Below are 11,990 nucleotides of genomic sequence, written 5' to 3'. Positions count from 1 at the left end.
AAAAAGTGGAAACAACCCAAATGTACATCAATAAATGAATCAATAAATAAAATGTGGTATAGACATACAGTGGAATATTATACAGCAATAAAATGGAATGAAGTACTGATCTGTGCTACAATGTGGATGAGCCTTGAGAATATTATGGCAAACGAAAGAAGTCAGCCATAAAATGTCACATACTGTATAATTCTATTTATATGAAATGTCCCAAGTAGGCAAAACCATAGAAATAAAAAATACATCAGTGATTGCCAGGAGCCAGGGGCAGGAGAGAGTAGAACATGACTACTAACAGGTATAGGGCTTCTTTGTGCGGTAATGAAAATGTGGTGGAATTAGGTAGCAGTGATAATTACACAACTCTGTGAAGCTAGCAAAAAACTGAATTGTACACTTAAAAGGCTGAAGTGTATGGTATGTGAATTATATCTCAATAAAGCTGTTATTTAAAAAAACATGAAAAAAAATAAAAAATAAAAATAAAAAATAAAAAAAATAAAAAAATAAAAAAACATGATGTAAAACTTTGGTAAGCAAAATAGTTACCTCAAAAGACTAGAATAAAATACAGTTACCCACCAGACTTTAGTATATAACCAAAGTGGCATTTCCAAAAAGAGGAAAGATGGATTATCTGGAAAATGATACTGGACCAACATCCCTTGATGGGTTAACAATGAGGGGGAGGGCACTTGGAACCCTACCTTGCTCCTTTCACCTAAATATATCCAGATGTATCAAAGACTTAAATGTCAAAAAGAAAGCTGGAAAAACACAAGAAGTAAACAGGGTTTGTTTGTTTGTTTTAAATCTCAGAGTAAGAAAGGCAAGACACACACACAAAGGCTCCCAAGAAAGAAAATGTATAAATTTGACTTAATAAAGGTTTGAAATTTCTAACATGGAAAAAAATCAAAAGACAAATAATAAACTGGACAAAATATGTGTAAAAATATAACACATTTTCAATTTTCCTTTTTATATAAAAAGTGTGTTTGTGTCACTAAGATAGAAAAACAAACATGAACAGATCATTTCCAGAAATAAAAATGTAAATATGAAAAGATGTCAACTTTGCTCTCAATTAAAAGAATGTACATTAAAACAACTAGATACATTTTTCATCTATCAGATTAGCCAAGGTGAAAAAGTTTTCCAAAATACTGTGTGTTCAAAGATGTGTAAAAAGTAGTACAATTGGAAACTTATGATCCACATAAAAATCTGCACACAGATGTTTACAGTTGACCACTGATACAAGTTTGAACTGTGTGGGTCTACTTATATGCAGATTTTTTTTTGGATAAATATAGTAAAGTACTGTAAATGTATTTTCTCTTCCACATAATTTTTTTGTTTTTTAAGATTTTTATTTTTAAGTCATCTCCACACTCAATGTGGGGCTCAAACTCACAAACCCAAGGTCAAGAGATGCACACTCCTATGACTAAGCCAGCCAGGTGCCCCCCATATGATTTTCTTAATAACATTTTCTTTTCTCTAGCTTACTTTACTGTAAAAATATGCATATCATACATATAACATATAAAATATGTGTTAATTGTGTTTTGGTAAGGTCAATAGTAGGCTATTAGTAGTTAAGTCTGGAGTGGGGGGAGTCAAAAGTTATACTCGGATTTTCAACTGTGCAGGGGTCAGCTCACCTAACCCCCTCGTTGCTCAAGTGTCAACTGTATAGCAATTTCATTCATGATTGCCAAATCTCAGAAGCAACCAAGGATGTCCTTCAATATGTGAATGGATAAACCACCTGTGGTACATCCATACCATGGAATATTATTTAGCAGTAAAAATAAATGAGCCATCAAGCCACAAAAAGACATGAAGGAATATGAAATGCATCTTGTTAGGTGATAGAAGCCCATCTAAAAAGGTTAAAAAGAGTCTATAATTGCAATATGACATTTGGGAAAAGGCAAAGCTATGGAGACAGTAAAAATATCAGTGTTTGTTAGGGGTTTGGGACAAGAAAGGGAGGGATGAACAGACGGACTACAGAGCATTTTTAGGTTCAGTGAAACTACCCTGTATGACACCACGGTGGTGGATACATGTCCCTAGACGTTTGTCAACCCATAGAATGTACAACACAAAGAGTGAACCCTAATATAAAGTATGGACCTTGTGTGATGATAATGTATCATCAATAGTAATAAATATGCCACATTAATAGGGCATGTAAACAACAAACTATGAAGGGGGGAGGGAAGGATGTGGGAACACTGTACTTTCTAATCAATTTCTCTGTAAACCTAAAACTGCACTTAAAAAAATAAAAGCTGGGGATCCCTGGGTGGCTTAGCGGTTTAGCGCCTGCCTTTGGCCCAGGGCGCGATCCTGGAGTCCCGGAATCGAGTCCCACATTGGGCTCCCTGCATGGAGCCTGCTTCTCCCTCTACCTGTGTCCCTGCCTCTCTCTCTCTCTCTCTCTATGTCTATCATAAATAAATAAATCTTTAAAAAAATTAAATAAAATTTTTAAAAAGCTACCAATTTTTTTAAGCTTGCACAAATACAGTGGTGGTAGGTGTGTAAAATAGTACGATCCCCTTGGAACGAGATTTGACAATACCTTCCAAAAATTTTAAAACACATATCATTTCTCATAGGCAGTCCACTTCTCAGACTTTTCTAACACACACAGTCATGGGTAGGAAATGGCATTTATACAAGACATTTATCAGTTCTGTAATAGCAAAAAAAAAGAAAAAGAAAGAAAAAAAAAAAAAACAAGAAATAACGTGGTGGCAAGCAGAATAATGCCCCCCCAAATGTCCACATCCCAATTCCCAGAACCTGTGAATATGCGTGGCAAAAGAGAATTAAAGTTGCAGATGGAATTAAGGTGACTACACAAAATAAGGAGATTCTCCAAGTTGACACAATGTAATCACAAGTGTCCTTAGAAGTGAAGGCAGGAAAGTAGAAAAGAAGAGTGAGAATAGGGTGATTTGAGAAAAACTCCATCTACGGTTGCTGGTTTTGAATATGAAGGAAGGGGACACAAGCCAACGAATGCAGGTGGTCTCTAGTAGCTAGAAAGAGCAAGGAAACGGATTCTCCCCTTAAGCCTCCTCCAGAGGGAAGGCAATGCTACCGACATCCTGATCTTAGCCAGCAAGACCCGTTTTGGGCTTCTGATTTACAGAATTGTTGGATAATAGGTTTTTGTTGTTTTAAGCCACTGAATGTGTGGTAATTTGTTACAGCAGCAATAGGAAACTTTACAGACCTAAACGTCTATCTGCAGAGAACTGGCTGAGCAAATGCAGTACAATACTGTGCAGCCTTCTCAGAAAGGTGCCTCTATAAATACTGATATGCAAGTCATTTCAAGGAACATTGTTCAGTGAGGGGGAAAAAATGCAGAGTGTAAGAAGAACGTATATTGCATGTTATCTATGTCAAAAGGAGGCACAGTTTAAAATTCACATACATCCTCATACATGCATTGGCTATCTCTGGAAAAAGACACTAAAGCCTGGTAATATTATTTAATATTTATTGCCACCAGGGGAAGAGAAAGGGTCACAAGAAGTTCCAACAGCAGAGATGCTCATTTTTCACTATATCCTCTCTCAGGCTGTTGTGCTTTTTGTTTTCTGGTGTGGGTTTGTTGTTGTTGTTGTTGTTGTTGTTGTTTTTAATCATGTACAAGTATTACCTTAAGAATAGAGAGAAAGAAAACAGTTTCAAAAGGGAGGGAGCTCTGCTCAGACTTAAATGAGTTCTTAGTGTTTTCATCTTCTCAAGGAGTACTGACTTAACCCCTTCCACAGTGGCGTACTGTCGCATGCCTTTTCTCTTGTAATCTTCCTTAACGACCCCGACAGGTTATCATCATCCCCAACCCACAGGGGTGGCAAAGAGGCTCAGAGAGGTTTAGTGGCCAAACTGTACAGCTGCTAAGTTTTGCAGTTGGGTTGTAGAGCCTGGTCCTCTGCTTCTCCTCAAAGCCCACTCCAGGATGTGGCTGGAATATGGACCATTCCAATAGCCATGGTAGCGGCCCTTGGAGCCCTCAGCTGCTACCACGCAGAATTGTCAGCCCTCCCTGGGCCTTAGGGTCCCTCTCCCAGACCTCAGAGGAGGCCCTGTCTACACTGCCTCCTGGATGCCGCCCACCTTCTCCAGTTACATCCCTCAGCAAAGTTCCTTTTGGGCCTTCTGGGGAGAGGCCGCTACCAGCAGGTCATTGTGGCTCTAATTGTTCTCTGTGGTGAGCTCACGTTGCACTGGACTCAGTGCAGACACCTGCTTTCCTCAGGCAGAGATGAAACCCTAGAGATGACGGGCCTCTGTGGAGCATGACATCTTGATCAAATAAGGCTGCCCTGAGATTTCTCATTCCTCCGAGCTTGGGGCCAGAGATGAAGGGGGTTCCCTCCTGTCTGTCAGCAGCTTACAACTTTAGGCGCTCAAATCTACCTTCCTGGACCTCACTTTCTGGTAAAATAGAGATCATATTCCTGTGTAGCACGGACAGATGTTGCTGGGCCGTTTACCTATCAGGAGCCCTGATTAAATAGAGCCAAACTGCCTTTTATGTTGAGGATCTCAAAGCATTTTAAAATGAGTAATTAGTGAAGTTCAACCTCCCAGAAAAAGCCAGAATTATTGTCTTCGTTTTATAAATAGATCAAAGGTCACACAATCAATGGCAGATGTAGGAAACAGATGTAAGAATTCTGCTTTTGTCCCTGGCTGCAGCCACTAAATCCCACCCCTGGTATCACTGACAGACCTCCTTTCTGCTCTCTGACTTCTGGCCAAAGACGTGGAATTGGCCTTTATATGTTTCCACTTAAAGGTTTGAATTCTATGTATGGTTCGTATGCCTTTGATATGTCTGGAATTTATAAAAGAGAAGGAGAAGAATGATATTTGATGCTTTTCAGAGATCGTGTTGGGACTGAGGCTTATATAATGGGTCAAATGCCAATAAAGGAAAAAAAAAAAAACCCCGCTCACCAGATCTTCAGGAAGTTCACTTTTATTCTCTCTCTGAAAGAATTTTGTCTGTTAAAATTAAACAGAGTATATCTTTAGTCACCCAAATGATTATTGTGGGAACAACAGAAGTCACCACTTATTGAGCACCAACTGTGTGCTAAGTACTGTTCTTCTTACTGGCATGTTATACATTGTGATTTTCACAGACTTGCAAGGAGGTCTTTATTGTTTGTTCATTTTACAGATAATATATAACTAGGCTTAGAGATAAAATATAAAGTGGGGAGAAAGGAAAGAGAAGGCTCAAATAAAATTAATTAAGCAAAAATGATTGGCTATATACTCCATGCCAGAGGTGTTGCGTTGTGATAGAGACAAAGATGAAAATACAAAGATGAGGAGAATAGCACCAGATTCCTGCTCTCGAGGAATTTATAGCCTTGTGAGTGTGTGGTTGAGGCTGACGGCTGAGCAGAAGCATATAAAAAGACAAATAATGTCAATACAATTCAGTCCAGGGATCCCTGGGTGGCACAGCGGTTTGGCGCCTGCCTTTGGCCCAGGGCGCAATCCTGGAGACCCGGGATCGAATCCCACATCGGGCTCCCGGTGCATGGAGCCTGCTTCTCCCTCTGCCTATGTCTCTGCCTCTCTCTCTCTCTCTCTCTCTGTGACTATCATAAATAAATTAAAAAATTAAAAAAATACAATTCAGTCCAGAAGTATTTATTGGTTTGCTGGTAGGTGTTAGACAATGCATTGGTCACAGGGGATGGTCCCACTTCTCATGGAGCTTATAGTCTAGTGGGCAAGTCAGACATTGATCAAATAATTACACAGATTTAAACTGCAATTGAGTGGAGTAAAAGACACCAGATGGGCTACCACCTGACAAAGGATTAGTATCTAGAACATATAAAGAGCTCCTACACATAATAAAAGATAATCCAATAGAAACACTGTCAAACCAAGGGCAACTTTTAAAAGATGAACGGCAAACGGCCCATAAACAAATGAAAGTATGCTTAGTCTCTCTTGTAAACAGGGACTTGCAAATTAAAACATCGAAATACCATTTCACACCCATCAGCTTGGCAAAAATTTTAAAGGCTGACATTACCAAGTGTTGTTGAGGATGCCAAGCATGGGAACTCTTACTTACATATTGCTATCAAAGTGTAAATTGGTACGACCACTTTGAAAAACTGTTCAGCCATGCTGAGTAAAGCTGCCAATTCACATGACCCGAGTCCAGCAATTTCACACACAAGTATCTGCTCAATGGCTCACTTTCACACAAGGGGATGGGTTAAAAAACATTAATTGTAGCATTGTTTCTAACAACACCAAATGTGAAAATCAGCTAAACAAACTTCAGAAAGAGATGGGTAAATAGAATGTGGTGAAACTCATACAATGGGTCCCGAATTAGCAGTGAAAATGTATGATTTAGAACTACATGTATCAATGTGACATTTTCAAATCATAATGCTGAGTAAAAAAAAGCGAGTTGCACAATGATATATTCAGTATAATGCCACTTCTCCAAAGTTTACAAACATGTCAAACAATTCTATAAAGTGTTTATAGACACAAACATATGTAGTAAAAATACAAAAGCATGTATAGCAATGATATGCCCCAAATGCAGGAGAGTGGTTGGTTACCTTAAGAGAGGGACAGACATGGGTTCAAAGGGCTCTGTCTAGATCTAAAGATGTTTTATGTTCTTGAAAAAAATGATTTGAAGAAATTATGACAAATGTTAAGCTTTGGCAAAGGTTGGAGGGCAGGGGAGGGGTGCAGAACAAACAGGTTTGATGATACTACTCTCTGTAGTTTTTTTATAGGCTTTGATCTATCCAAGAAGGATTGGATTGAATTGGAGGTGGAATGAGGGGAGGGGTCAGGGAAGCTGTCTCTGAGGACATGATGCTCACTTAGAAAGAGAGCCAAAAATTGAGTAGGTGAGGAAGGGCAGAAAAGTGCACCAGGTAGAGAGAAAGAACAAGCTGTGCAAAGACCCTGGGGTCCTAGGGTGTGCATAGACACTGGGAACTGAGACCCCAGTGTGGCCAGAGCAGGGGGAAAAGGGGCTGGAGTTGGAGGTGATGGGGGAGGGGCAGTGCAGAGACCATGCAGGGCCTCCTAGGCCATCTTGAAGGGCAAGTCTTTACCCTATGAGGAATGCAGCAGAGACGGGAAGCTTTGGGGCCCAGACAGACTTCTCTTCGATAGACAGCAGACCAGAGAAGGCATTCCTGTCTCGAGTGACTCATATCTTGAGTTGTGTAGAATGAGTAAGAGGAAGCCAATTGGGGAAGGAGAAAGAGGGAATGAGGTGCCAGTTCCCGGGAGAAGGCTCAACAGCAGTAAAGACACCACGGACCTTCCTTCCATAGGGTGGTCCCACCTGGGTCCTACACCCAGGACTAGCTCCGAAGGTGCTCGAAAATGGCAGACCAGAGTGTCTATGAAGACAGAGAGCCTGAGGTCCCAGGCCGGGCAGCCAGTCTCAAGCAGAGAGAGAGGCACGGCCCGGGCCCACATGGGTTGTAGGTGGCTTGTAGGTGGCTTGTAGGTGGCTTGCTCCAGCAGTGGTGGGGGATGGATCTGAAGGAGGCTGGAGTGCAGACAAGATCTTTGCGAGGAATATGTTAATAGCCCAAACCAGGATGGCTGGACCTAGGAAGCCAACCCAGAAGTGGAGAGCGCCCAAGAGGTATTTCGGAAGGAGGGCGAGACCGCTAGGGCGTCGGTTGGGTGGTAGCGCCCTGGCCCGCAGGGCAACAGTAGGGGCGCGCCGGAGGGGCGCGCAGGGCAAGCCAAGTGGAACCGTCCTGCGAGCAGCGGGGTGGGCGCCCCGGGGCCCAAGACGGCAAGCTGGGACCGGGGGCGCCTCCTGGGGGCGGCTGCTGACCACTCACAGCAAATGAGTTGGTCCAGAAGGGGGGCAGAGGAAGAGGAAAGTGAGCAGGTGTCTGCGGGACGACGAGGAGCAGGACCGCGGCGGACTGGGGGGCGGGGAGGGGGCGGACCACGCAGACGCTGCGCGGCCGCGGGGAGACCCGCCGGGAGTGGGGGGGCGGGGGGGGGCGGGGGTGCAGGCGGAGCCCGGCGGCGCACGGCGCGGGCAGGCGGGGTGGAGCGGGCGCGGCCGACCCCCGCCGCGGACTCCCCGCGGCTCCCCGGGCCCCCCCCCCCCCCCCCCCGGGCTGGAGCGGCCGAGGCCGGCTGGGCGCGCCTCCTGCAGCCCGGGGCCGCCCGGGTCCCCCCGCCCCCCGCGGCGCCCCGGGGTCCCCGCGTGCCCGGGCCGCGCCTCCCCGCGCCTCCCCGCGCCTCCCCGCGCCTCCCCACCGCCGGGCCCGGCGACGTCACTGCGGCTCTGACGCGCGCTAATGGAGGCCCGGGCGCAGGCGGCGTGGCGCGGGTGTCCCCCGGGGAGGTCCCGGTCCTTGCAGCCCGCGGCCGCGTCCTTGGCCCTCCTCCAGGGGAACCTCGATTTTCCCATCTCGGGAAGGCCGGCTGTCCTTCGGCTACTGACAAGGACGCGACCGCTTGGTAAAAGATCTGAACAATGCCCGGAAAGAAAGAGCCGGACCCGAGACAGAGCCTAATAATAGCCGCCCGCTCGAGTTCTGCTCGCGTGCTCAGCGCTCTTAAGAACAATAATAACGACAACAGCCATAAGAGCCACCATTTATTGAGCGCTTACTCTGTGCCAGGCACTGTGTTAAGCGTTTTGCGGGCAACCCTCGGAGGTAAGTACCGTTATTCTCCCTATTTTAAGGAAGCCGGGGCACGGAGAGGTTAAGGAATTTGCCCCAGGCACACAGCTAGCTGATGTCAGTGCCACAATTGCAACCCAGGCTGTTCTGATCCCGTGTCATCCTCATGTCAACCCATAAGGTCGGGATCCATCTTAAAGATGAGGAAACTAAGGCACATGGAAATTCAAGTACCTTGCCCAAGGTCACCTAGCTGGAAAATGGATGAGGCAGAAAGCGAACCCCGGGCTCCTCTCTGTCCGCAGAACCCGCGGTCTTGGCCATAGGCGATGCCACTTCCAAACCACCTCCGACAGCCCCGCAGGCTTTGGCCCCGGGTCGCAAGAGGCGCAGCCCCTGCAGGGTTTAAGTGGGTTCCCGCGGCCTCCGATCCCCGGGTGAATCGGACGTTTCGGAGCATCGTCTCTGCTCAGCCCGCAGGCGTCTGGTGGGGACGCGTCTCCGGGAATCCGGTCGGGACCCGGCCGCGCGGTCCTCGGAAGGGAAGGAGCGGGGGCGGCGGCGGCGGGAGGGGTCCCTGGTCCCACCTGCAGAGCGGCGGGGCCGGCGGCTTGCTCTGCGCGGCCGGCAGAGGGCGCCGTAGCACGCGCCTCGGGTCCCGTGGTCACCAGACCCCGGGGCCCGCAGCCTGGGCCTGCGGACGTTGGGACTCGGAACCGCCCAACTAGGGACCCCTCCGGCCTGGCGACTGGCACCTCTCCGGCCCCTCCTCTCAGCCCAGGGGGCCGCTTGTCCTGACGACTCTCGCCCATTTTCTGTGGTCCTGCCATCCCACCGTAGGCCTTGCAGTCTTCCCCAGTCCCTGCAGCACTGATCTGGTCCATTCCATTCCATTAGGCTCAGGTGTTTTCAAAGTCAGCCTTCGCTCTGTCTCCCCTTCTCATGGGCGCCTTGGTGATGTAAAATGGGGATAAATCATTGACTTGGAATAGATAACTAATTTTCTTCTCCAAAACAGGAGGAGGGGCTTGTGTAAGGAAGGAGCAGCCGATTGGGGAAAGGATCTATTTTTAATAGCTACAGTGTCTTAAGAGCTTGTTTCGTGCTGAGCCCTTTCTGTGTCTTGACTCCTTAATCCTCACTACAGCTCTGAGAGGAGTGCATCACTATTTCGACAGAGGAGACAAGACTGGTAAATGGCAATGCGGGCATCCACCAGGAGGATCTATCTGTAAAGCCACGTTCCCATCACCCGAATGCACAAGCTGATCCAACTGAACAGAAGAGGTAAGATACAAACCGAGCAAAAAGAAACCAAAATCTATTCTAAGACTGCTTAGAAATACCACACGTGAATCAGGGGCTTCCCGTTGCTCTCTGAGCCCAGTTTGGGACTCAAATGTCTGAAAAAGAAACACAAAACCTAAAGGTGCAATGAGAGGAGAATAGGAATAAGGCTTTTAGCTTTTGTTTGAAGAGCATCCAGAGAGGCCCACTCACTTTCTATGACTGGGCTCTGAGGAAATAAAGGTGGTTCTAGGAAAATCTGAAAAATATGAGAGGGGAAAAAAAAATGCCTTCTGTGGTTTTTACTTTAACCAAGCCGCATTTTGCTATTTGTGTTTTATTTTTAAATTAACATAGCTCTCCCCACCCTTTAAATTGGCACATAAATAGCAAAAACAGAAGGAAGGCCAGCTACAAACTTCAAACTTGGTGGGTTTCTCAGGAAGGAGGCGCATGACTTGAAGTGGAAATGAGGATTGAATGAGGTGCTTTAAACATTTGAAAGACAGACTTTCCACAAGGAATTTAGATCATAAGCCCTTAGAACGGGAGCTTTGTCTGGATTTGGGCTCAGTATAGTGCCTAGAATCGGTGAGTGCCCAAGAAATGTGGAAAACGAATCACACTTTTAATGTATGTCTGCATCATCTAACCATCTGGGCCACCACTTTGCTTATGGTTTTAGAGGATTTTCCTGTCCCCTGAGTCTTAGTCACACACCCTCCCACAGACCCCTTAGTTTCCCAGAATTTTGCTCTGGGAATTCAGTCAAGTTGAGGCAATTGTTATTGATGATGATGTCACTAGGCTTGGTTAAATAGAATGACTGCTCAGCTCTGGAATCACCAACTGGAGGAGTTTCCAAACAGGGAAACCGAGGCAGAAGGGACCTCGGGAGACTTGTCACTTCACAATTCTGATTCTCTTGTCCTGTCTTTGAACTAGAGGAACTCTCCTCTTGCCCAACGCAAATGAGCCCTGGGCATCCCAGCTGCCTCTTGCAAAATTGTTGGACTTTTCTGACCTCACCTCTCTCTGCTCCTTCCCTCATTTTTTCAGGACATTCATTCTACAAACATGCATGGACAGCCCACTATATGTAAGTGCAGCTAGGAACCTAACATGAGCTCATGAGCTCACTTTCTCCCACCTGGCTTCTGACTTCATGGCCCATGACCTTATGGCTCCAACTTTCATGCCTGGAGAGGTGCCACAATGGTCAATGGCTTGTTCTCCAGGTGGTGACTGTTGCTCAGACATATCTGACATTTTTTTAAATTTTTTATTTATTTTTGATAGTCACAGAGAGAGAGAGAGAGGCAGAGACACAGGCAGAGGGAGAAGCAGGCTCCATGCACCGGGAGCCCGACGTGGGATTCGATCCCGGGTCTCCAGGATCGCGCCCTGGGCCAAAGGCAGGCGCTAAACCGCTGCGCCACCCAGAGATCCCCCAATATCCGACATTTTGGATGTGTCTCCCCTGGCAGGGCATGGTCTCCCCTGGCAGCTAGGGGAGACCATGCCCTGGGACCCCAGGATACCACCTTGGTGACATCCATTTGGTAGAGACTTGGGCCCTGATATATATTCTCAGAAGCAGGGCCTGGAAATGCTCTTGCACTTGCCTATACTCCTTCCTACCCTTTCCTAGTTGTCATATCTTCAGTTCATATGATCATTGTTGACAACCTTATTAATAGCTTGGGCCGTATTTATGAAGCATTGGTTACAACAACAACAAAATCCCACTAGTGCCACAATACCCCACTGTTCAAAGGAAAATGTTGGCTCAAAAAAAACAGCAGTGACTGGCTGGGATAATGCTATGAGTCTTTCGGGTCATTTTGTTATTGAGCCTTGGGATCAAGTGATTCAAAATAATGAGAAGGAAAAACACTAGCCCTGTTTTAGCCTTCCAGATTATTCAGATGGAATAGATTTTCAACATCAACACACTGGTAAAGAAAGAATGCTTAAGGTATACATCGTCAGTTTTTG

The 11,990-nt window shown here is 46.0% G+C and overlaps 2 long non-coding RNA genes across 14 annotated transcripts in view; one reads left to right on the top strand and one right to left on the bottom strand.

Annotated features, from left to right (window-relative positions):
• Positions 1–3,541: 3,541 nt before the first annotated feature.
• The window catches only part of LOC119877243, a 9,405-nt gene continuing 956 nt past the window's right edge, over positions 3,542–11,990 (bottom strand). The window contains exons 3-4 of the long non-coding RNA XR_005373476.1: positions 4,996–5,043; positions 3,542–3,688 (exon numbers count right to left, since the gene is read on the bottom strand). This is a non-coding gene — a long non-coding RNA (uncharacterized LOC119877243). The remainder of the gene's footprint in view (positions 3,689–4,995; positions 5,044–11,990) is intronic.
• Positions 8,333–11,990, top strand: part of LOC102155146 — a 23,233-nt gene continuing 19,575 nt past the window's right edge. For 12 of the 13 annotated variants that reach the window (XR_005373468.1, XR_005373474.1, XR_005373464.1 and 9 more), the window contains exons 1-2: positions 8,333–8,738; positions 9,853–9,992. This is a non-coding gene — a long non-coding RNA (uncharacterized LOC102155146). Of the gene's footprint in view, positions 8,739–9,373; positions 9,542–9,852; positions 9,993–11,990 lie in introns of those variants that run through there. The other variant, XR_005373475.1, reaches the window with a different exon arrangement.

Source organism: Canis lupus, chromosome 18 (assembly GCF_011100685.1).
Source record: "Canis lupus familiaris isolate Mischka breed German Shepherd chromosome 18, alternate assembly UU_Cfam_GSD_1.0, whole genome shotgun sequence".
In the NCBI taxonomy this organism is placed as follows: domain Eukaryota; kingdom Metazoa; phylum Chordata; class Mammalia; order Carnivora; family Canidae; genus Canis; species Canis lupus.
This window is presented reverse-complemented; position numbering and strand designations above follow the sequence as displayed.